We start from the raw sequence: 21924 nt of genomic DNA, 5'->3' as shown, positions 1-21924 counted from the left end.
TTCACTCAACGCACAATTAAGTTCTGGAATTTGTTGACAGAGGATATGGTTAGTGCAGTTAGTGTAGCTGGGTTCAAAGAAGGTTTGGATAAGTTCTTGGAGGAGAAGTTCATTAACTGCTATTAATCAAGTTTACTTAGGGAATAGCCACTGCTATTAATTGCATCAGTAGCATGGGATCTTCTTAGTGTTTGGGTAATTGCCAGGTTCTTGTGGCCTGGTTTGGCCTCCGTTGGAAACAGGATGTTGGGCTTGATGGACCCTTGGTCTGACCCAGCATGGCAATTTCTTATGTTCTTATGTTCTTCTCAAAGCAGAACAGTCCTAAACTTTTAAACCTTTCCTAATAGGGTAGATGTTCCATCATCTTTAACATTTTGGTCACCCTTCTTTGTACCTTTTCCAGTTTAACAATATCTTTTTTGAGATATGTAAATTAGCATTGCACACAGTACTATAAAAGGCTAATTTTAAAAGCCCTGCACACACCAAAGATGGGAGTTATGTGAATATCTTGGGATGGCTCAAACCGAGGGAGTTTAAGATGCACCTGAGTACACATGTATCCCCAGTAAGCACTCAAATGGGAAAGGCAAAAAAAGGGGTGGGGTCTGGGCAGGGCATGACACGGGTGGTCCAGGCATGTACCATGAAATATGCAGATATGTATTTATGCGCACAAGTGTGTGCCAGGATCCCCTTCTGTGAAACTTTAATTCTGCTATGGATGGGGTGTAAGTAATGACATAAACAAATAAGGCTAGCTAGCAGGCTTTTAAGGACTGGGGCTAAAAACATAAAAGGGGGTATATTAATTAAGGGGATTAGGTGAAGTCTTATCCTTTACCTGGGCAAACTAAGAACAGACTAGGAAAACTGGTAATTGTGTCAGCACACATATCGAATAGGGATGTGAATCGTTTTTTGACGATTTAAAAAAATTGTCGATATTTTTTAAATCGTCAAAAATCGTTAGAGTGCGCGATACAATACAAATTCCCCCGATCTATCGTCAAAAATCGTTAAATCGGGCATGGGAATTATTTGGGGGGAGGGCGGGAAAACCAGCACACCAAAACAACCCCTAAACCCACCCGACCCTTTAAAACCAATCCCTTACCCTCCCCCACCCTCCCGAACCCCCCCCCCAAAATGTTAAAATTACCTGGTGGTCCAGTGGGGGGGTCCCGGCGCGATCTCCCGCTCTTGGGCACTGGATGGCCGGCGCCATCTTTAAAGATGGCGCCGGCCAGCCAGTACTCCTACCATGTGACAGGGGCCAGCCAATGGCACGGATACCCTGTCACATGGTAAGGGCAAAGGGCCAACGGCACCATTTTTTTTTAGCGCAGCTAATGGCCTGGGAATGGGAGATCGCTCCCTGCGGCCCCCCTGGACCACCAGGTATGTGTAAAACATTTTGGGGGGGTCGGGAGAGTGGGGGAGGCTAAGGGGGTAATTTTAAAGGGTCGGGGTGGTTTTTTTTTTATCGGCGCGGGCCTCACTAAAAAAAAATTAGTGATGTGAATTGGAATCGGAACCGATCCCAATTCACATCTCTAACGATCAGATTCCCCCCCCCCCCAGCCGAACCCGATCGTTAAAACGATCGGGCACACGATTCACATCCCTAATATCGAATAAAATCCCCCATTTACATGGTAAAGCCAGCTTTTGTATGCACAAGCTCATGTTCAAATGAAATTGTGTAACACGTGTAAGCATGTACAGTTGATTTTATATCATATGTGCATATACGTGTGTATATTATAAAATGGCCACATCTCTGGGTGTGATCCATCATACACGCATACATGTACACCTGCACAGCTGTTTGAAAGTTACCATTTTAGTGTGCTTTCACCATGAAATTATTTATACATATTGGGGTAGATTTTTAAAGTTATGCGCTGGCATAGATTTGTTCGCGCAACCCGGTGCAAACAAATCTATGCTCGATTTTATAACATGCGCGCGCTGCCGCGTGCATGTTATAAAATCCAGAGTCGGCGCGTGCAGGTGGGTGCACAATTGTGCAACCTGCATGCACCGAGCCGAGCAGCCTGCCTCCATTCCCTCCGAGGCTGCTCTGAAATCAGAGCTGCCTCGGAGGGAACTTTTTTTCTGGCCCCCCCCCCACCTTCCCTCTCTTCCCCTGCCTAACTCACCCCCCCCCCAGCCCTAACTAAATCACCCCCTATCTTTGTTAAGAAAGTTACACCTGCCCGAGGCAGGTGTAACTTGCACGCGCCGGCGGGCTGCAGGCACGCCATTCCCCGCCCGGGGATTGGTTTGGAGGCCTTGGCCACACCCCCAGAATCCCCCTGGGCTGGCAACACACCCACGGCCCCACCCCCAGAATGCCCCTGAATGCCACGCCACCACCCCGACATGCCCCCCCCCCCCCGGCATGCCCCCGGCACGCCCCCCAGGCAAAGCCCCTGGACTTACGTGCATCCCGGGGCTTTGCGCGCCGGCGGCCTATGCAACATAGGTGCACCGGCGCGCAGGGCTTTTAAAATCTGCCCCTTTATAACATTCTCTGTTTTATTCTCCATTCCTTTCCTAATGACTCCTAACATTCCATTTCCTTCTGATTTAACAACTTGTAATATTTAATCATCTGTGAATTTAATCACCACACTCATTCTCTTTTCCAGATCATTTATATATTAAAAAGCACTAGTCCCAGTACAGATCCATAAGGCACTCCAGTGTTTACCTTTCTCCAATGAGAAACTGACCAGTCAATTCTTCTCCCTGTTTTCTATCTTTTAAGGAGTTTGCAATCCATAATTGTATATTGCCTCATATCCCGTTACTTTGTAAATTTCTCAGGAGTCTCTCATAGGGAACCTGGTCAAATACCTTCTGAAAATCCAAAATACACTTACCTATGGGCTAATCATTATCCACATGTTTATGAATCCATTTAAAAACATGTAGCTGATTGGTGAGGTAAGATTTCCCTTGTGTACATCCATGCTGGCTGTGTTCCATCATACCATGTTATTCTATAAGTTCTGTGATTTTGTTCTTTGCAATAGTTTCTATGATTTTTCCAAGCACTGAAGTCAAACTTAGCAGTCTATAGTTTCTTGGATCACTCCTGGAGCCCTTTTTAATTATCAGCATTATATTGGCCAGCCTCCAATCTTCAGGTACAACAGACAATTTTAATGATAGTTTACATATTAATAGGAATAGATCTGCAATTTCATTTTTTAGTTCTTTTAGACTATCTGGTCCAGGTGATTTGCTACACTTTAGTTTGTCAATCTGCCCTAATATATTTTACAGGTTCGCTGCAATTTGTTTTAGTTCTTCTGAAACTTCGCCATTAAATACAGTTTCTGCCGCAGGTATCTTTCCAACATCCTCTTCAGTAAACACTGAAGAAAATTTAATTTTTCAGCTATGATCTTCTCTTTCCTGAGTATTCTTTTAAGCTTTAATCATTGAATAATCCAACCAACTCCCTCATAGGCTTCCTGCTTCAGATATATTTTTTAAAGATTTTATTATGAATATGTGCCTCTACAGCCTGCTGCTTTTCAAAATCTCCCTTTGCTTGCCTTATCAATGTTTTGGGGTAGATTTTAAAAGCTTAAGCATGGGCGTACATATGTGTGCACTACCCGGCACGCACACATGAACGCCCGATTTTATAACATGCGCGTGCAGGCATGCACATGTTATAAAATCCGGGGTCGGCGCGCGCAAGGGGGTGCACAATTGTGCACCTTGCACGTGCCAAGCCCGCTCTGAACCACGCTGCCTTCCCCCTTTCCCTCCCAGGCCGCTCAGAAATTGGAGTAGCCTCGGAGGGATCTTTCCTATCCCCCACCCTATCTTCCCTTCCTTTCCCCTATCTCCCCCTCCCCTACCTCTCCCTACCTTTGATGACTTCTTTTTTTATCTCGAAACTTAATTCATCCCTGGGGCTGAAGTAAGTTGCGCGCTGGCCGACTGCCGGCATGCGATCCCTGGCACAGGGCAAATATGGCTGCTGTGCCAGGAGCCTGACCCTGCCCCGCCCACACCCCAAACATGTTTTCAAACCCTGGGACTTACGCGCATCCCGAGGCTTTACGCGTGTCACCAGGCCTTTTTAAAATAGGCCTGGTGTGCGTAACCCTTTTAAAATCCGGCCCTTTATGTCTAACTTTCCAATGTTTATGCTTTTTCCTATTTTCTTCAGACACTTTTTTATAATTTTTGAAAGAAGTTCTTTTGGCTAAAATAGACGGTTTCACTTCTCCTTCTAACAAAGCCGGCTGTCTTTTGGCCTTCCTGCCACCTTTTTAATGCATGGAATGTATCTAGTTTTGGCTTCCAAAATGGTATTTTCAAACAATGTCCACACTGTACCTTTTAGTTTTACTCTATTTTCCTCATTTTATCAGTCTCCCATTTTAGAGTTAAATGCTAGAGCAGTAGATTTTCTTTAATGTTCTTTCTCCAGTAATTAACATAAGTTTGATTGTGTTCTGATCCTTTTTGGTGAGCATCCCCAATACCATTAGCCCTCACATTTAATCCTGTAAGAATTAGGTCTAAAATGACTCCCCTTTTCAATGAAGCAGTCTTTTATTTCATCTAGAAACATTACTGCCCTAGCATGTCCTGATGTAACACTTACCCATTATTACTGGCTGTAAAATTTATTACTTTCCCTAACTTTGTTAGGGATGTGAATTCCTTTCAAATGAATTATAAAAGTATGACAATTCAGATCTGTTTGTTTCATTCAGGGGGCCCTGAAACAAATCAGGGAGCCCTGAATATAACAAACCTTATTCTTTAAATTCATTTGCAATAAATGCATCCAGTCTAGGCCTAGGCCTAGGCCTGAGGCCCAGATCTCGCCAAGGGCATAGCCAAATCAGGGGCCATGGCCTATGCTCGAATGCGACACCAGTGCCTCGGCCAAGGCCTAGACCTAGGCCCAAAGCCGGGGCCTCACCTAGGTCATAGACTGAGGCCTAAAGCAGGGGCCGCAGTCTAGGCCATAATGTGACACCAGGACTTCAATGAAGTTGAAACACGTGAATAGATTCTTACCTGATCTGTTAGGTATCCAATAGCAAGGCCATGCCTTGGCCCAGGCTCGATGCTGGTGCCCGGTCTAAAGATTGGGTTCCAATGCCTTGGCCTCAGCCTAAGCTAGAGACCAGGCCCAGGCCTGACGCCACAGCCCAAGCTGAAGGCCGGGTCCTGATGCCAGAGCTTCGGTCCAGCCCGAAGGCCGGGACCTGACACCAAGGATTTGCCCTACACTAGGTCTTGAGCCTAGACCCAATGCCATGGCCTGACTCAGAGGCCAGGTCACAGCATCAGGTCTGGGTCTGGGTTCAAGTCTAGGCTGAGGCACAGGTATCAGGACCTGGCCTCTGGGCATGGTCCCAGCTGAAGCCCTGGCATCGAGACCCAGTCTCCATGCCAGAGTGTGGCATCGGGCCAGGGTCTGAGCTCTAGCCTAGGATGAGGCCCAGGCATTGGTAACCAGCCTTGGGCCTAGGTCCAGGCCAAGGCGACAGTATCGGAACCCGGCTTCTGTGCCGGACTGTGGCATTGGGTTGGGTCTGGTTTTTGGCGTAGGCTGAGGCCCAGGTATCAGCCTTGAGTAGGCCAAGACCGAGGTCATGGTAACCTACTGTGGATTCAACCTATGCAAATCTGAGACTTTAGTCTGGGCCTCGTCCTCACTGATGGATCCCTATAAGAATGGGTAAGTGGGGGTCAGGGAGATCCTTGCCCCTGCATTTTTCTGGTAGGTGGAAGGCTATAGGAGGCCCAATTTTTGGGGGGCTGTTATTTTTTCTTTTTAATATTTCATTCACTTTTTTCGCATGAATGAAACTAATCAAATATTGGACAAACTGAAATTTGTGCCGAAAAATCTCCCAAAAATTAACCAAAAAACAAAAATTTATTTTGTTTCCCTGCATATCCCTAACTTCTTTTAGCTTTTCATTGTCTATTCATTTTGGCAAGATGGATAATAATAGGGGTTGTACTCCAAAAATCTTTTGTGAAATTTTCATTTTCCAATCAGGGGTGGGCCATTTTGGATCCATCACCAGATCATTGTTTTTATATTTTATTTTAAATTTCATATAAAAAAATGCAAAACATGCTCTAAACCTTCCCATTTATTTAAATATAATGCCTCCCAACCAGCAGAGTCCCTTTCCCAATATCCTGACACCCCCCCCCCCTCCCCAGGATCCACTCAAAATCTGTGGTGGTCTAGCGAGGAGCCTGGGAGTGGGATGTTGCTCTTGGACAGGAAGCTGTCATTAGTCAAAATAGTACAGGCCACCCCTTGCCCTTATCATATGATGGGGTTACCAGTGCCATTGAGCAGCCCCTGTCACATGGCAGGGGCTAGAGACAATATGAGGTGTATCTCTAGCCTGACGTTTGCTCAGCTAGCCCACATATTGTGTCAGAATTGGAAGATTTCTGCTGTATACTCTGCACAGAGAGAAACCCAAGTCTCCATGAGAGGGAAAAGAAAGTAGTGAAGAAATTAAAAGGAAAGCAAGTCAGCATTGCCAGAATTTTCTGGAAGGTTCCTCACCCAGTAAAAATGTTGCTAGCAGTAATTTTTTATGGGATTGGTAGTTGCTTAGGTTTTTTTTTATTGCAAATATTTCTACCCTTATTATAAGAATTGGGGGTAACTGTACAGACAACCATTAAGAGAAACCTGGGGCATGGGATAAACACTGGTTCCCTAAAAGCGAGAGGCGTGGTAGATATTACCACAAGAAGCTTGCTGGGCAGACTGGATGGACCATTTGGTCCTTTTCTGCCATCATTTCTATGTTATTATATTACTATGCAGTTACTACAACCTCTGTGCCTCTGGCTCAATCAAATGTTCCCAATGTAGCCTTAACGAGGTATAGGAGAATATTGTGTTCATTTTCTACAGCCGTTTTATCAGGATCTTTCTCCATTAAGCCAGGCTCAGAAGCTAACTCTGGTTGCCTCTGCACATTTTCCCAAGATTCTTGCTTCAGGTCTGCCTGCTGTTTCTATTATGGTCTCAGCTCAGACAGCATCCATTGCATATTAGTACCCCCAGACTGTAAAAGTCGGGGGCCTGTGTTGGTTGCTGTCTAAATCCATTTCCCCTTTTTTCCCCTGCTGTCAAAATAGAGAGTGATGTTGCAGTTGTGTCAAAAGTATCAAGTCTTATTGGTGGAGGGCAGTAATCCCTGTGCTTTTGTGAAGCGTAGTATCTGTAATACCAAGCTGGTTACCCCCATGCATTCTTTCCTTCATTTCTGTCCTCTCGCTTTTAGGGAACCAGTCTTTATCCCACGCCCCTTTGAATTCTTTGACTGTTTTTTGTCTTCACAGATATCAGTTTTAAAACAACTTCAGTCTGGCACAGAGGTACATGAGCAACAGGGATACTGGAAATTGAATCAGGACCCACCTTCAAAGGTATAGCACTTTTACTCCTTTGGCTAATTTTGCCAATGTTTAAATTAATTGTGGGTTGAAAGAGACCTGATCTGGTATCTTTCAGAACAGCAGATAACAGGCCTTTCTAATTATTTTCAGTGGGAACTATAACATCAGAATTCTTAAATACAGAGCAGACATTTAGATTGTGGGTTGGATGCTGGATTGAGTGCAAGACAAAGTGAACATACTTGTTCAGGATGCATATACCCAGGAGTGCACTTACATTCCCATCAGGTAGGATTAGGGGAACCATATCCAATAATATAGTCTGGAAATGACAGTGGATTTTTAGCCTGGTAACTGTAGCATTTCCAATAGGCTGGTGTCTTGGGTGCAATCTTATCATCAGGAAGTGAGATCCATGTCTTGGGATCTGGCTGGGGTATAGCACAACTGTAACAGTGGTGAAGTTGAAAATAGTGAAAGAATTCAAAGGTACATGGGATAAACAATGTGGATCCCTAGAGGATGGAAATGAAGAAAAGAGTTCATGGGGTAACTTGCTAGTGCGGTGGTTACTACTCTTAATCATTAAGCCTTAATACTGTTGATGGAACTCCAACATTGCACTCTGCTTCAATGGCAAGGGAGAAAGGGGAATTTAGATTCAGACAGCAACCAACGAGGGCCTTGACTTTAATGGTCTGGGGAACTGATGCACAGACATAAGGGGAAAAACCACAGGACTGATTTTACGGCCAAGTCCGTAAGCAAAGCACGTCAAGCAGCACTGTCTAATTTTCCAAAAAGTAAAAATCACCAAGTAAAATTGTTGCTAGCAGTACATTTTTATGGGTTATCATAAGGTTTGGGGATAACTGCACAAAGCAGAGTTGCAACTCTTAAGAGAAACATGGGGTAACCTGCATGGTGTGGCAAATACTACCATAAGAAGCTTGCTGGGCAGACTGGATGGACCATTTTGGTCCTTTTCATCCGTCATTTCTATTTCTATGTTTCTATGAGTTCTACCTCAATTTATTTTTATATATGTTTTCCATTATGCTGCAAGGATTTATCACAAACATCCTCCTGAATAAGAAAATGGATAAGATGAATTTCATGGCCCTTTAGTGCTTTTTAGAGTCTTATTGTTAATGTGATAAAAGATGCACCTGTTTTATTTTTAAAAAGGATTTCATATATTGTTGCAATATAAAAGAATTTAGAAATAAGACTAATTGCAATGTAATAGAGGCAAAAAAAACAAACCAACATTTTGATACATCTCCATACTTTATTCTTCTTGTTAATTTTGGTCAGATATATTAAACATTTTCCCTCTAGGCACAAAGAGATCAGAATTCAATGTCACGTAGCTGGATAAGTTCTTAGTTGTCTGGCTAAGTGGTGCTGTTTGAAAATTCAGCCACATTCAACAGTCACCACTTAGTTGGATAACTATCCAGCTAAATAGTTATCCAGATAAGTGTGTGTGTGTGTGGGGGGGGGGGGGGTTAGTGGTGTTCCAGAGATTAATGGCTACTTATCTGGCTAACTTAGCCAGATAAGTGCCAATATTCAGTCTTATCTGGCTAAGTTATCTGGATAAGTTAGACCTGCTGTTGAACAGGCCTAAAGATAGCCAGATAAATTTATCCAGCTAACTTTTAGATAGCTGGGTATATTCAATTATTCATTGATCCAGCTGAATATCCTGGCTAAGATAGCCAGATATTTTATCTAGCTAACTATCTCAGCTAGATAGTGGCTGAATATCTACCTCCATAGGGGTAATTTTAACTAAACCAGCTTTTCCACCCACATAATTGTTACAAATGTTCACCTGTTAAATCTGCAAAAGTGAGAATGCACATTTATTTGAAACTTCTATATACAGTTGCAGCTTCATCCCCTGAGCCAACTTTACTTTTCGAAAAACCCTTTTTTTTTTCAATGGGGCAATTTTCAAATCCTTTGATATAGCTGGATAACTCTTTAGTTAGCCAGATAGATCTCTTTAAAAATGAATGAGTGTGTGCATTTCAGGGGAGGGGAGGAGTTTTAGTACATCTGGCCCTGAATCTGGGAATTATACCATCTCTGTTTTTTTTAAATCATTTTTCTTCTAAAAGCACGATGCAGCTACATTTGAGGTAATCATTTTTTTCCCTATATGGCTCTAAACTAGTTGCCTATCTGGAAAACCTGGTTCACCTGAGAAGTGATCATTGTATTGACTCATTTGCTGTATTCTTTAGGGTTTTCTTCACATTTGGGGTCCACAATTCAGAAACATTTAGTAACATGCCACACAGGATAGTGCTTTGAACATTTTATTTAGAAAAGGAAGCCTGCGTTCAAATACAGCCACGCATTGCACAAAGATTTCATCCATCAAATCAAACCAGAGTTTGTTTATTGGGAAAAGCGAAGATGGAGACTGAAGTTCATGTAAATGCTGGCAATCGTAATCACAATTACAATTACTAGGAGTGGGTTATGCATTTAAACTTCCATGAGACCTACATTGTAGGAGTGGTTTTGTGCACTCTAATTTTTTTTTTTTTAATTATGATGAGTGAGAGTCATAATTTAGGAAGCAAGACTGTAATTTACATTTACAAGCAGTTCAGAGCTTTTTGGTCATAGGAATTATTATCAAGGAAGGGGAAAGTACAGCATGAGAAGGAGACAGTTTATAAGAAGGTGCACAAGAATTATGGAAAGGATTGTCATGGGTTATTTGGAGCAAAATGATGCCTATGGATTAATAATATGTAAATTACTTAATGCTGCAGTGGAAAGCTGTTCTTATGCTCTGTACCTTTTCAGAGAGAATTTGATATCCAATCTGGAGTTCTATGTACTGAGTTCTTTTTAGTGTAGTTTATGTGCAGTTTCATATCTAATACTGCATGTCATGAAACTAAATGAATGGTGCCCAGTTTACAGCACACAATAGATGCACAACAGAGGAAAAAGAAAATCCCTTAGATGGGGTGGAAAAGCTGCATGAATTTACAAATAGAAAACCCAATGGTTTCCAGCAAACAATAACTGAAGTGGCTTAGGAAGGTAAAAAGCAATAAAACCTGCAGTCATGGAAGAATAAGCTTCATCCAAAGCCCAAAAGAAAATCATTTTAACATGCCTGCACTGTATCTTCTTCTTCATTGCTTAACAGCTTTCTGGTACATAAAGGTACAGCCAAATGTATCAGCTAGGTGGGAGCTTGAGCAGCTGCTGTGGATCAGGAGCTGAAAGCTAGGGATGTGCAGAAGAAAAAAAATTGTTTTGGTTCATTTATTCGTTTCGTTTCATTAGTTTCAAAGCAAAAAAAATGCATTGTTTATTAGTTTGATTCGTTTTTCGTTTGCCATTAAAGTCAAAGGGGGAAGTATTTGCAGCCTATTTTTGGCTGCAGAATTGGGGTTTTCTTATCAATTTGGACGAAACTTCAGGGAAGCAATCATCAGAAGGGCAAAAGAGCTCCAAGGTACTTAGACTGTGGCAAAGTGGCACCAAAGTTGCATGAATAGCATAAGGCAGAGTAAAGGGGCAAAGAGATACCAGGAGTGGCAAGAGTGCTTTAACAGAGGTGCAAAGCAGTAGCAAGAGTGTCAAAAACACCACAAAGCTTCAAAAGAGTGCACCGATAACAGTTGCATGAACCCAGAAGGCAGCATAGAGGCAAATTGGCATGACAAGTGGCATCAACATCCTACAGAACAATGAAGCGGGAGCATAGCAGGCAGAAAAGGTGTCAGAAAAAACCCCAAGGTGCCGATAAAGGGACAAAGCAGCAGAAAGACTAGCACCAACACACTGAGGAACCATGATAGTGGCAAGAACACCACAAGGAGTAGAGTCGTCTGACATCTGGTGTATGGTAGCAAGGCAGAGTGGCAGAAAGTTGATAGGGGCAATACAGGCAAGCACAGTGGAGTTAGTCTGGTCCCCCTGTTGTTGATAGGGGCAAGACAGGCAGGCACAGTGGAGTTACACAGGCCCCTCTGGTGTTTATAGGGGCAAGACAGGCAGGCAGAGTGGAGGTAGAGTGAGGTCTCTCTGGTGTTGATAGGGGCAAGACAGGCAGGCCCAGTGGAGGTAGTCAGGTCCTTCTGGTAGATAGGGGCAAGAAAGACAGGCACAGTGGAGTTACACAGGCCCCTCTGGTGTTGATAGGGGCAAGACAGGCAGGCACAGTGGAGGTAGAGTGAGGTCTCTCTGGTGTTGATAGGGGCAAGACAGGCAGGCACAGTGGAGTTAGACAGGCCCCTCTGGTGTTGATAGAGGCAAGCAACAAAACAAAGAGCAAAGAATTTGCGACCCTGTCGAAACTAACAAAAATACAAAAGGTATCGCCACATACATAAACTAATCACACCGTGTGTGTCAGAATTGATTAGAACTGTGATTTGAACAAATAATGATTTAGAGGGAACAGGACTGCATCAGCAAGCCTTTGACAACGTGCACAACAACTGTTGTTGCGCCGTCCGGTCTTTTCAATCATTTGCAGCCTGTGTTTTCCAAAGTGTTCAAAAGCCCGCAGTGAATTCCTCTCAATTGGGCAAAGCAGGATTCCAAACCCGATATCTCTAGCAGCAGTCTCCGATGTGCAACATTTTCTAAAGTTGAAATGCTTTAGTAGGATGACATAATAGATTCATGTCTCAAACACTCTATTAAATTCCATTCATACACACAACATCATGACGATGCATTCTCATGAACGGTGTCTGAGATGCCGACTCGACAGCGGCCGTGTTTCGCAGCCTACCGGCTGCTTCTTCAGGAGTCTGATTTCTAAACAAGAAATAAATACAACATAGCACATAATCAGCATGTATCTCATAATAGGAAACTGGTACTTAACTGGCTACGGTGCGATCACCTCTTGAAAATAGGACCAGAGTCTCAAATCATCCTTTCCAGCAAACGCCGAGCTAGAGACCGCATCAAACTAGCCTGACTGATTAAATAGCCCGCTCTTTTGCGGACGTCATGACGTCATAAAAGACGTATACGATCGTCAAAATGTATTTGCATAAAACTGAAAAAAGCCATCATGAGAATACATTATATTCCAAAGTGTTATTAAGACCCTGAGGGTGGACAGTGTTTAGTCGGTGGATCCATTTTTGTTCAGCTTGAAGCAGTTTTTTATCAAAATCTCCGCCTCGCCAGGATGGAATCAGCTGTTCTAGTACGCAGACCCTTAGATCTTCAAAAGTGTGAGTGAAATCTATACAATGAGTGACCAAAGGCACAGTGATTCTATGCATGTTGATGCATGATCGGTGTTCTATAAGTCGAGTTTTAAAAGTTCTCTTCGTTTTGCCAATGTAGCATAATCGACAGGGACATTGTATAATGTATATAACTCCTGAAGATACACAGGTGGTGTTGTGATGTAAATAGATGTTAATGTTTAATGTTGAAAAATATAGAACACTAGTTTCTATCATCACTGAACAAACAGTACAAGAACCACATTTTGAATGTGAGCCAGATTGGTGGGATAAATCACGGACCGTGGAATCTGAATGAACCAACTGATCTTTTAAGTTGGTTCCTCGAGTGTAGGCAAATCTGGGACTGTTTTGAAATTCGGAATGTAGTTGTAAAATATTCTAGTTGTGGGAGATGATCGACTTAATTTTCGCTGACATTCAAGAGAATACATGTAAGAGAATCATTGGAATCCTCAGATCTTGGTAAAAATAGCCATTCACGGTGGGTGTATTTGGCCCGTAAATAAGCCTTTTTTATACATTTGGATGGATAACCTCTTTGAAGGAATCTGGACCACAAATCTTTTGCTTGATGTTGATATTCAGAGAGAGTGGTACATAAACGCCTAAGCCTAAAAAATTGGCTTGTGGGTAAGCTCTCTTTTAATGGTCTGGGATGGGCACTGGAAAAGTGTAACAGGGTATTACTTGCAACTGGTTTCCGAAATAAAGTGGTTTCAAAACCTGTGCTGGTTTTGGAGATGTGAATGTCCAAAAAATCAATACATGCGTGGTGTATTGAAGCCGTGAATCTTAAATGATGGTTACAATTATTGAGCCAAGTTGTAAACTCATGAAGAACTTCTATAGGTCCTGTCCAAAGTAAAAAAATATCATCAATATATCTTCTCCATACAGGTATATATTGACTGAAGGGATTATTTGTGTGAATCCAGTTGTCTTCAAAATGTCCCATGTACAGATTGGCTATATCTGGGGCCATCGTGGCGCCCATAGCGGTGCCACAAATCTGTTGATAATATGTGCCCTCCCATGCGAAAAAATGTTTTGTTAAAGCTAACCGTGTAAGAGCTTCCAAAAAAGATGAGGGAATCCGGTGTGGTCGTGGTCTATGCAAATACATTTTGGTTTTATGCAAATACACGTGGTTTTATGCAAATACACGTGGTTTTATGCAAATACATTTTGACGATCGTATACGTCTTTTATGACGTCATGACGTCCGCAAAAGAGCGGGCTATTTAATCAGTCAGGCTAATTTGATGCGGTCTCTAGCTCGGCGTTTGCTGGAAAGGATGATTTGAGACTCTGGGCCTATTTTCAAGAGGTGATCGCACCGTAGCCAGTTAAGTACCAGTTTCCTATTATGAGATACATGCTGATTATGTGCTATGTTGTATTTATTTCTTGTTTAGAAATCAGACTCCTGAAGAAGCAGCCGGTAGGCTGCGAAACACGGCCGCTGTCGAGTCGGCATCTCAGACACCGTTCATGAGAATGCATCGTCATGATGTTGTGTGTATGAATGGAATTTAATAGAGTGTTTGAGACATGAATCTATTATGTCATCCTACTAAAGCATTTCAACTTTAGAAAATGTTGCACATCGGAGACTGCTGCTAGAGATATCGGGTTTGGAATCCTGCTTTGCCCAATTGAGAGGAATTCACTGCGGGCTTTTGAACACTTGCTTTGAATCCTGCACTGCCCCAATGAGAGATATTCACTGTGGGCTTTTGAACACTTTGGAAAACACAGGCTGCAAATGATTGAAAAGACCGGACGGCGCAACAACAGTTGTTGTGCACGTTGCCAAAGGCTTGCTGATGCAGTCCTGTTCCCTCTAAATCATTATTTGTTCAAATCACAGTTCTAATCAATTCTGACACACACGATGTGATTAGTTTATGTATGTGGCGATACCTTTTGTATTTTTGTTTGTTGATAGAGGCAAGACAGGCAGGTACAGTGAAGATAGAGTTAGGTACCTCTGGTGTTGATAAGGGTAAGAAAGACAGGCACAGTGGAGGTATAGTCAGGTCCCCTCTGGTGTTGACAGGGGCAAGTCAGACAGGCACAGTGGAAGTAGACAGGCTCCTCTGGTGTTTATAGGGGCAAGACAGGCAGGCACAGTGGAGATAGAGTCAGGTCCCTCTGGTGTTGATAGGGGCCAGACAGGCAGGCACAGTGGAGATAGAGTCAGGTACTTCTGGTGTTGATAAGGGCAAGAAAGACAGGCACAGTGGAGGTAGAGTCCAGCGGGGTTCAGGAAGCGATTTCTTGCCACGAATCGTTTTCCGTACGGAAAATGGCGCCGGCAGGAGATCGACTGCAGGAGGTCGTTCAGCGGGGGTTCCGGACCGCCGCTGAACAACCTCCTGCAGTCGATCTCCTGCCGGCACCATTTTCCGTACGGAAAACGATTCGCGGCAAGAAATCGCTTCCTGAACCCCGCTGGAATCCCAGAAACTTTTGGCCAGCTTGGGGGGGCCTCCTGACCCCCACAAGACTTGCCAAAAGTCCAGCGGGGGTCCGGAACGACCTCCTGCGTCGAATCATTTTTGTCTATGGCCGCCGCCATTTTGCGGCGGCCATTTTGCAAAATGGCGCCGGCTGAAGACAAAAGGATTCAATTGAGGGGGCCGTTCCGGACCGCCGCCGTTCTGGACCACCGCTGGATCCCCAGGTAATTTAAAGCATTTGGGGGGGGGGGGGTTCGGGAGGATGGGGGATTTAATTTAAAGGGTCGGGGGTGGGTTTTAGGGGGTTTTAGTGTGCCGGTTTTCCTGCCCTCCCCCTTCCCCCGATTTACGATTTTTTAACGATAAATCGGGGGAATTGGTATTGTATCGTGGCCCTAACGATTTTTGACGATTTAAAATATATCGGATGATATTTTAAATCGTCAAAAAACGATTCACATCCCTAATAGTCAGGTCCCTCTGGTGTTAATAGGGGCAAGACAGGCAGGCACAGTGGATTTAGACAGGTCCCTCTGGTGTTGATAGAGGCAAGACAGGCAGGCACAGTGGAGGTATAGTCAGGCCCCTCTGGTGTTTATAGGGGCAAAACAGGCAGGAACTGTGGGGTTAGTCTGGTCCCTCTGGTGCTGAAAGAGAAAAGACAGTCAGACACAGTGGTAGTAGACAGGCCCCTCTGGTGTTGATAGGGACAAGACAGGCAGGCACAGTGGATTAGACTGGCCCCTCTGGTGTTGATAGGGGCAAGACAGGCAGACACAGAGGAGTTAGACAAGTCCCTCTAGTGTTGATAGGGGCATGACAGGCAAGCATGGTGGAGGTATAGTCAGGTCCCTCTGGTGTTGACAGGGGCAAGTCAGACAGGCACAGTGGAAGTAGACAGGCCCCTCTGGTGCTGATAGGGGCAATACAGGCAGGCACAGTGGAGATAGAGTCAGGTCCCTTTGGTGTTGATAAGGGCAAGAAAGACAGGCACAGTGGCGGTAGAGTCAGTCCCTTTGGTATTGATAGGGGCAAAACAGGCAGGCACAGTTGAGTTAGTCAGGTCCCTCTGGTGTTGATAGGTGCAAGACAGGCAGGCACAGTGGAGTTAGCTTGGTCCCTCTGGTGTTGATAGGGGCAAGACAGGCAGGCACAGTGGAGGATTAGTGATGCCCCTCTTGTTTTGATAGGGGCAAGAGAGGCAGGCACAGTGGAGTTATAGTCAGGTCCCTCTGGTGTTGATAGGGGCAAGACAGGCAGGCACAGTGGAAGTATAGTCAGACCCCTCTGGTGTTGATAGGGGCAAGACAGTCAGACACAGTGGAAGTAGACAGGCCCCTCTGGTGTTGATAGGGGCAAGTCAGACAGGCACAGTAGAAGTAGACGGGCCCCTCTGGTGTTGATAGGGGCAAGACAGGCAGGCACAGTGGAGATAGATGCAGGTACCTCTGGTGTTGTTAAGGGCAAGAAAGACAGGCACAGTGGAGGTAGAGTCAGGTCCCTTTGGTGTTTATAGGGGCAAAACAGGCAGGCACAGTGGAGGTATAGCCAGGTCCCTCTAGTGTTGATAGAGGCAAGACAGGCAGGCACAGTGGAGGTATAGCCAGGCCCCTCTGGTGTTGATAGAGGCAAGACAGGCAGGCTCAGTGGAGGTATAGTCAGGCCCCTCTGGTGTTGATAGGGGCAAGACAGTCAGACACAGTGGAAGTAGAAAGACCCCTCTGGTGTTGATAGGGGCAAGTCAGACAGGCACAGTGGAGTTAGTCTGGTCCCTCTGGTGTTGATAGAGACAATTAATTCACAGTAAAGTTATAACCATGTGTACAGTGCCAAATATATTCATTTGTAGGACCTACAACTTAATGAGTTTGGCTGTCGTTCAAACTCATGCTCCAGGTGAGAGGTCCATTTATTTTGTAGTATGACATAAGATGCGAGACAGACAAGCACAGCAATGAGGTCAGGTACATGTGATGATATTATCTGAAGCATATCAGGCAGTTGGAGCTGCTGCAAGGCTTTAAATTGCTTTTATTCACCTTGCCATTCACAGGGAAAATCTGGAAACCCAAGCAAAGGCATGTTTATTTTCAAAAACACTAGCTTTTCCATTAACTCTGGTGCCAGCCTTGAATGATGAGGGCTCATGATATCCCATGTCATTGAAAAGACACATTCACTGGGCACACTGGTTGGTGGACAGGACAGATATCACTGAGCCACTTTGGCTAGGTGTGGCCAGACAGTGGATTTGTGTGCCCAATATGCCAGTGGATCTGTCTCCTTATCTTCAGTGAGCTCTGTGAGATACCGTGTCACTGACATTTGTGCTGGTGTCTCCTTTGCTTGGGTGAGCTGAGTGTCCTTCTTGCCAGCTTCTTTCACTCTAGCTTGTGCCAGAGGAGATGATTTTTTAGGGACATCATGGCTTTGGTGTACTGAAGTGGAGGAGAAAGTGCTAGCTGTCACTGACAGAGTGCTGCTCCTGCTTGGGCTAGCACTAATCTCTGAAGTGCCCATTGTTTCCTCCTCTGCTTCATGCCTAATCTGTCTCTGCCTGTGGTGCTCCTGTTCACAGACCAGAACTCAGCTTCTGCTTTGGTCCCAGGTTTGAGCCTAGGTTCAGGCCAAGACCAAGGGATTATACTGACCTCAGCATCAGGCTCATGCCTAGATACAGGTCATGGTCTCTGCAGCCTGACCTCATCTGGACCACAATATTGGACCGAGGCCTACGCTTGGGCATAGGCTATGGGGCCCAGCCTCTATCTGTGCCTTGGGGATGAGACTAGGCCAAGGACTGTTTTTTCTGGATGACCTTTTTTTTTTTTTGCATTAATACGAGAATACCCAAAAGTTTTCTGGTATTTTCATCTGAGTCAAATTTTCAGTTCATACTATTCATAAAAACTAAAAAAGCCTCTATTACTTAGAAGAAGCAATACTGCACTTTAGCAGTGGTAGATTGTGTAGCAGGTGCTGTGTTGTGCTTGTTGCATGTGTATATCACAGACCAGGCTTGCATACCCTGCATATCAACTGCCTTCTGTGTTGTGCAGGTCTTCGGCTATTGTTTTGAATCTGTTGCTGCTGTATGCAAACAAATCATATGTGCTATGTGTGCAGAGTGAGTTTCATTTCTGATATCACTTTTGTCTCTCCTATCTTGTGAGATATTGTCTATTTCTTCTTATTTGTGCATTGTTCATTTTTAGTGTATATTTACATGCAATATTATTCCCATTTCTCTTATTGTCCCTTTCTTCCATCTTGTTCTGTTATGGCTTTTGTTCAATATAACAAGACCATACAGCAATGCCTTTAAATGCCTTACTCCTTTAATATGTTTGCCTACTTTAGGCTTCAACCTGGGATGGAATTGGCAGGCCTTTTGGATGTAATGTTATATGTACTGCCTTCAGTCTTGCTTTTCATTTCATGCATTATGTTCTGTTTTGCGGTAGGAGTGGAGAAGCAGCCTAGTGGTTAGAGCAGCAGGCTGAGAGCCAGGGAAAACCAGCATTCAAAGCCTGCTGTTCTGATGCTTCACCCTCCATTACCTCAGATACAAGCTTAGGACCTCATTTAACTGTGGGAAAAATAAGCTTTGTAAATCTTCTGCTCAGATTGTAAGCCCTCAAGGGACAGAGAAACACCTACAGCACCTGATTAGAACTCCTCTTGAGCTACCAAGGATAAGGGATGAGCTCTTACATTGCCTCTTTTCCCTTTCAGTTATTGAAAGGACCAGCCGGAGGAGACAGCCAAGCTGTGAGTGAGGAAGGAGGCCCCAACTAACCAAGAGACACCAAGGAGAGCCCCATTTCTTCTACCAGGCAACAACGTACTCAGAATGAATAAAAAATAATGATAGTGTAAACATTTTATTGAAACAAAAGGGGTTTTTTTTTTAGTAACTGTTCTTATTTTGTATGAAAATAAGATATAACGTTTTGGAAGGTACCATTGCATGTCTGAGGATGTGCATGGTGTAGAAGAAATAAGTATAAACTTCTGAAGGAGACAGTTATGTGTATGTTAAAGTAGATGTTAAAGAATTTGTTGAGTTTGTAAATAGTATAATAGGGTTAGGGTGTATATAATATCCATTACTGCTATGCAGCAGTACAAGGTGTGATTGTGATGGAGCAGTGAGAACACATGGTAGAGTTATGTGTAGCTGTAGTGAATGTGTGATTTGCTATGCATATATAGTCAATGGCTCCTTTGAGGCATGCTATGTGTGTGGCTGCATGTAAGCCTACATATTGGGCATAAGTCAGGAGTGACCAACTCTGGTTCTCAAGAGCCACAAACAGATCTAGATTCCATGATAGCTATAATGAATATGAATGAGATATATGTGCATACAGTGGAAACAGTGTATGCAAATCTATCTCATGTATATTCAAGATCTGTATGACCCTGGGGAACTGGGATGGGCTGTGACTACCAATGTATCCTATTGGGTTGGTTCCACTGAGTCAGGAAAGGAAATGAAAGTCATTAAGTTTGAAATGAATAGTGATGCATGAAATAAAATTGCCTCTTCTACTGCAGGGGTTGATTCTGAGCTGTATGTTCCAAAGAGCTGTCAGTAGATCGTGCAGGTCCAGGCAGCTGTCTGTGAAACCTATACCACTTCTCATTACTGCCATTCATCAGGCAAGCTGCTGTTATCTGTGCCCTTCTCTTCCATGGCCAATTCCCAACTCCGTGGTTTCCACTTTGTGTATAATATACCTGGAACAACTTCCCAAGAATCTGCATCATGCCGTTTTCTCTGGTCATATTCAGTTCCTGCCACCTTTGTAAGATTGCTTCTTATTCTTAAATCTGGATCCCTTTGATCATGATGTCTCTTATTTTAAGGGGCTGTTTTTTATGTGTTTTGGTAAAGAATTGTGTACATCTAGTAGCCCTCAAATTTTTCAAATCTATCCATGAAAAGAAAAGAAAGGAAATGAGACAAAATTACTCTCACAGACTATAATGGGAGCTGCATAGCTGCATCAAGAAACATCCTGGTGACATTCCAGCCTCAGGCAAGACTATATTCAAATTTGAAGGTTCCAGGCAGCACATACAAACTACACGAATGTGTGGGTCAGTGACCCTTTGTGGGCAAGTTACCAAGTAGATTGGAGGGCATTACTGGAGTGTTTGTAGTGATGCTGCATCCTGCATTCCTGAAATACATATTTGGAGATCCTAAAAAAATATATCGAAATATCTCCCAAATAGCCCCTTTTATGTCAGTTCCTATTCAGGAAAACCAAAATTACCTAAGGTATTCACTATCCAGAGTTCAAATATAAACACCAGGTTAGCAGGAGGAGTAGTGAATCAAGTCCAGTACGGGCAAGAATGCTAAGGCTTTAGAAAATAGACTAGTTAAGCAATGTACGGAAAGTATTATTTTATGAACTAAACACTTCATTAGCAGAAGTTCCATATTGAAAACATAATATGTTGCATGCCACCAGAATAATTAGAAATTCAGCATTTTGAACAAGACAAATGCAGGCACTCTCCGCAGGGAACTCATTTTTATCCATAGATGTCTTTCTGATCAACTGACCTTATCACATGGTAAAGAAAAACCGGAAACTGGGAGGAAGTTATTGAAGGTTAGAGGTAATTGCATGCAAATTCATTCATTAGGGAAGTTGCAGAACAGTAAGATATATCATTTTTAATGAATGTTTTAAACACATAATGTTCTCTAGGTGTGTTTTTCCATTAACTTGACCTTTTCAGTTGTGGTTAGCAACAGGATTCTGCCCTAAAATTAAAAAAAAAGAAAAATCAGGCTTTCCATAATTTTATTCCATTCTGGGTTTTGTTTAACATGTAATATGTGTCTTCACCCAGTTCTCTCTTGATCATTAGCACAACCTTTACATCAGAGTCTGGTGCAGTCCATACCTTTATCAGATGTACAAAACCAGAACTGCTTCATGTATTGTAGAAGTGGAGACAGAAGGAACATAAAACTCTATTGCGGGGGGTAGGCAAGTCAGTCAGGTTTTCCAGATATCCACATGGAATATTCATTTCCTCCAATGCATGAAAATGCATCTCATGCATATTCATTGTGGATATCCTGACGTCTTGAATGGCTTGTGGCCACTGTTCCTTCGAAGCTTTGCGTGAGTGCATAAGACCATGGCAAAACATTAAAGGCTAATGCTAAAATGAGCACACATGTGCCCATACATGCATGAATTGGCGCATGAGCAGAGATATGCTAGAATTTTAAAGCATACATGCACTTGCGTGCGTATGATATTAAATATGCCTACCACGTGTAAGTATGCTTCTAATTTTAACAGGTTACTCGAGGACTTTGCTGGCTTTAACGCAGGAATGCAAGCGGATTTTAAAACATGTTCACCCAAGGGACATTCCCAGGTTTTCCAATTATTCCACCTGTCTGCCAAGTCAATACTGAGGTCTTGCAGATACTAGGGATGTGCAGAGCAAAAGTTTATGTCCATATGTCCATATGTCCAAAGGGGGTCCCATTTGCGGTCAATATGGACATAAAAAAAATTAAATGAGTTGGGTATATGTCCATATGTGCAAAAAAAAAAAAATTTAAACCCCCTCACCCTCCTTAATCCCCCCCCCCAGACTTACCACAACTCCCTGGTGATCGAGCGAGGAGTGAGGACGTCATTTCTGCAATCCTTGGCGAGAAGCATGTGACGTCGGCGGCACGTCGAGTGCCGCCGGCGTCACGTGATTCCCGGCGAGTTCGCGCCGGAAGGCTC

The sequence above is a fragment of the Rhinatrema bivittatum genome, chromosome 2, assembly GCF_901001135.1.
Source record: "Rhinatrema bivittatum chromosome 2, aRhiBiv1.1, whole genome shotgun sequence".
In the NCBI taxonomy this organism is placed as follows: domain Eukaryota; kingdom Metazoa; phylum Chordata; class Amphibia; order Gymnophiona; family Rhinatrematidae; genus Rhinatrema; species Rhinatrema bivittatum.
The sequence above is the reverse complement of the archived record's forward strand: the minus strand, read 5'-3'. Positions refer to the sequence as shown.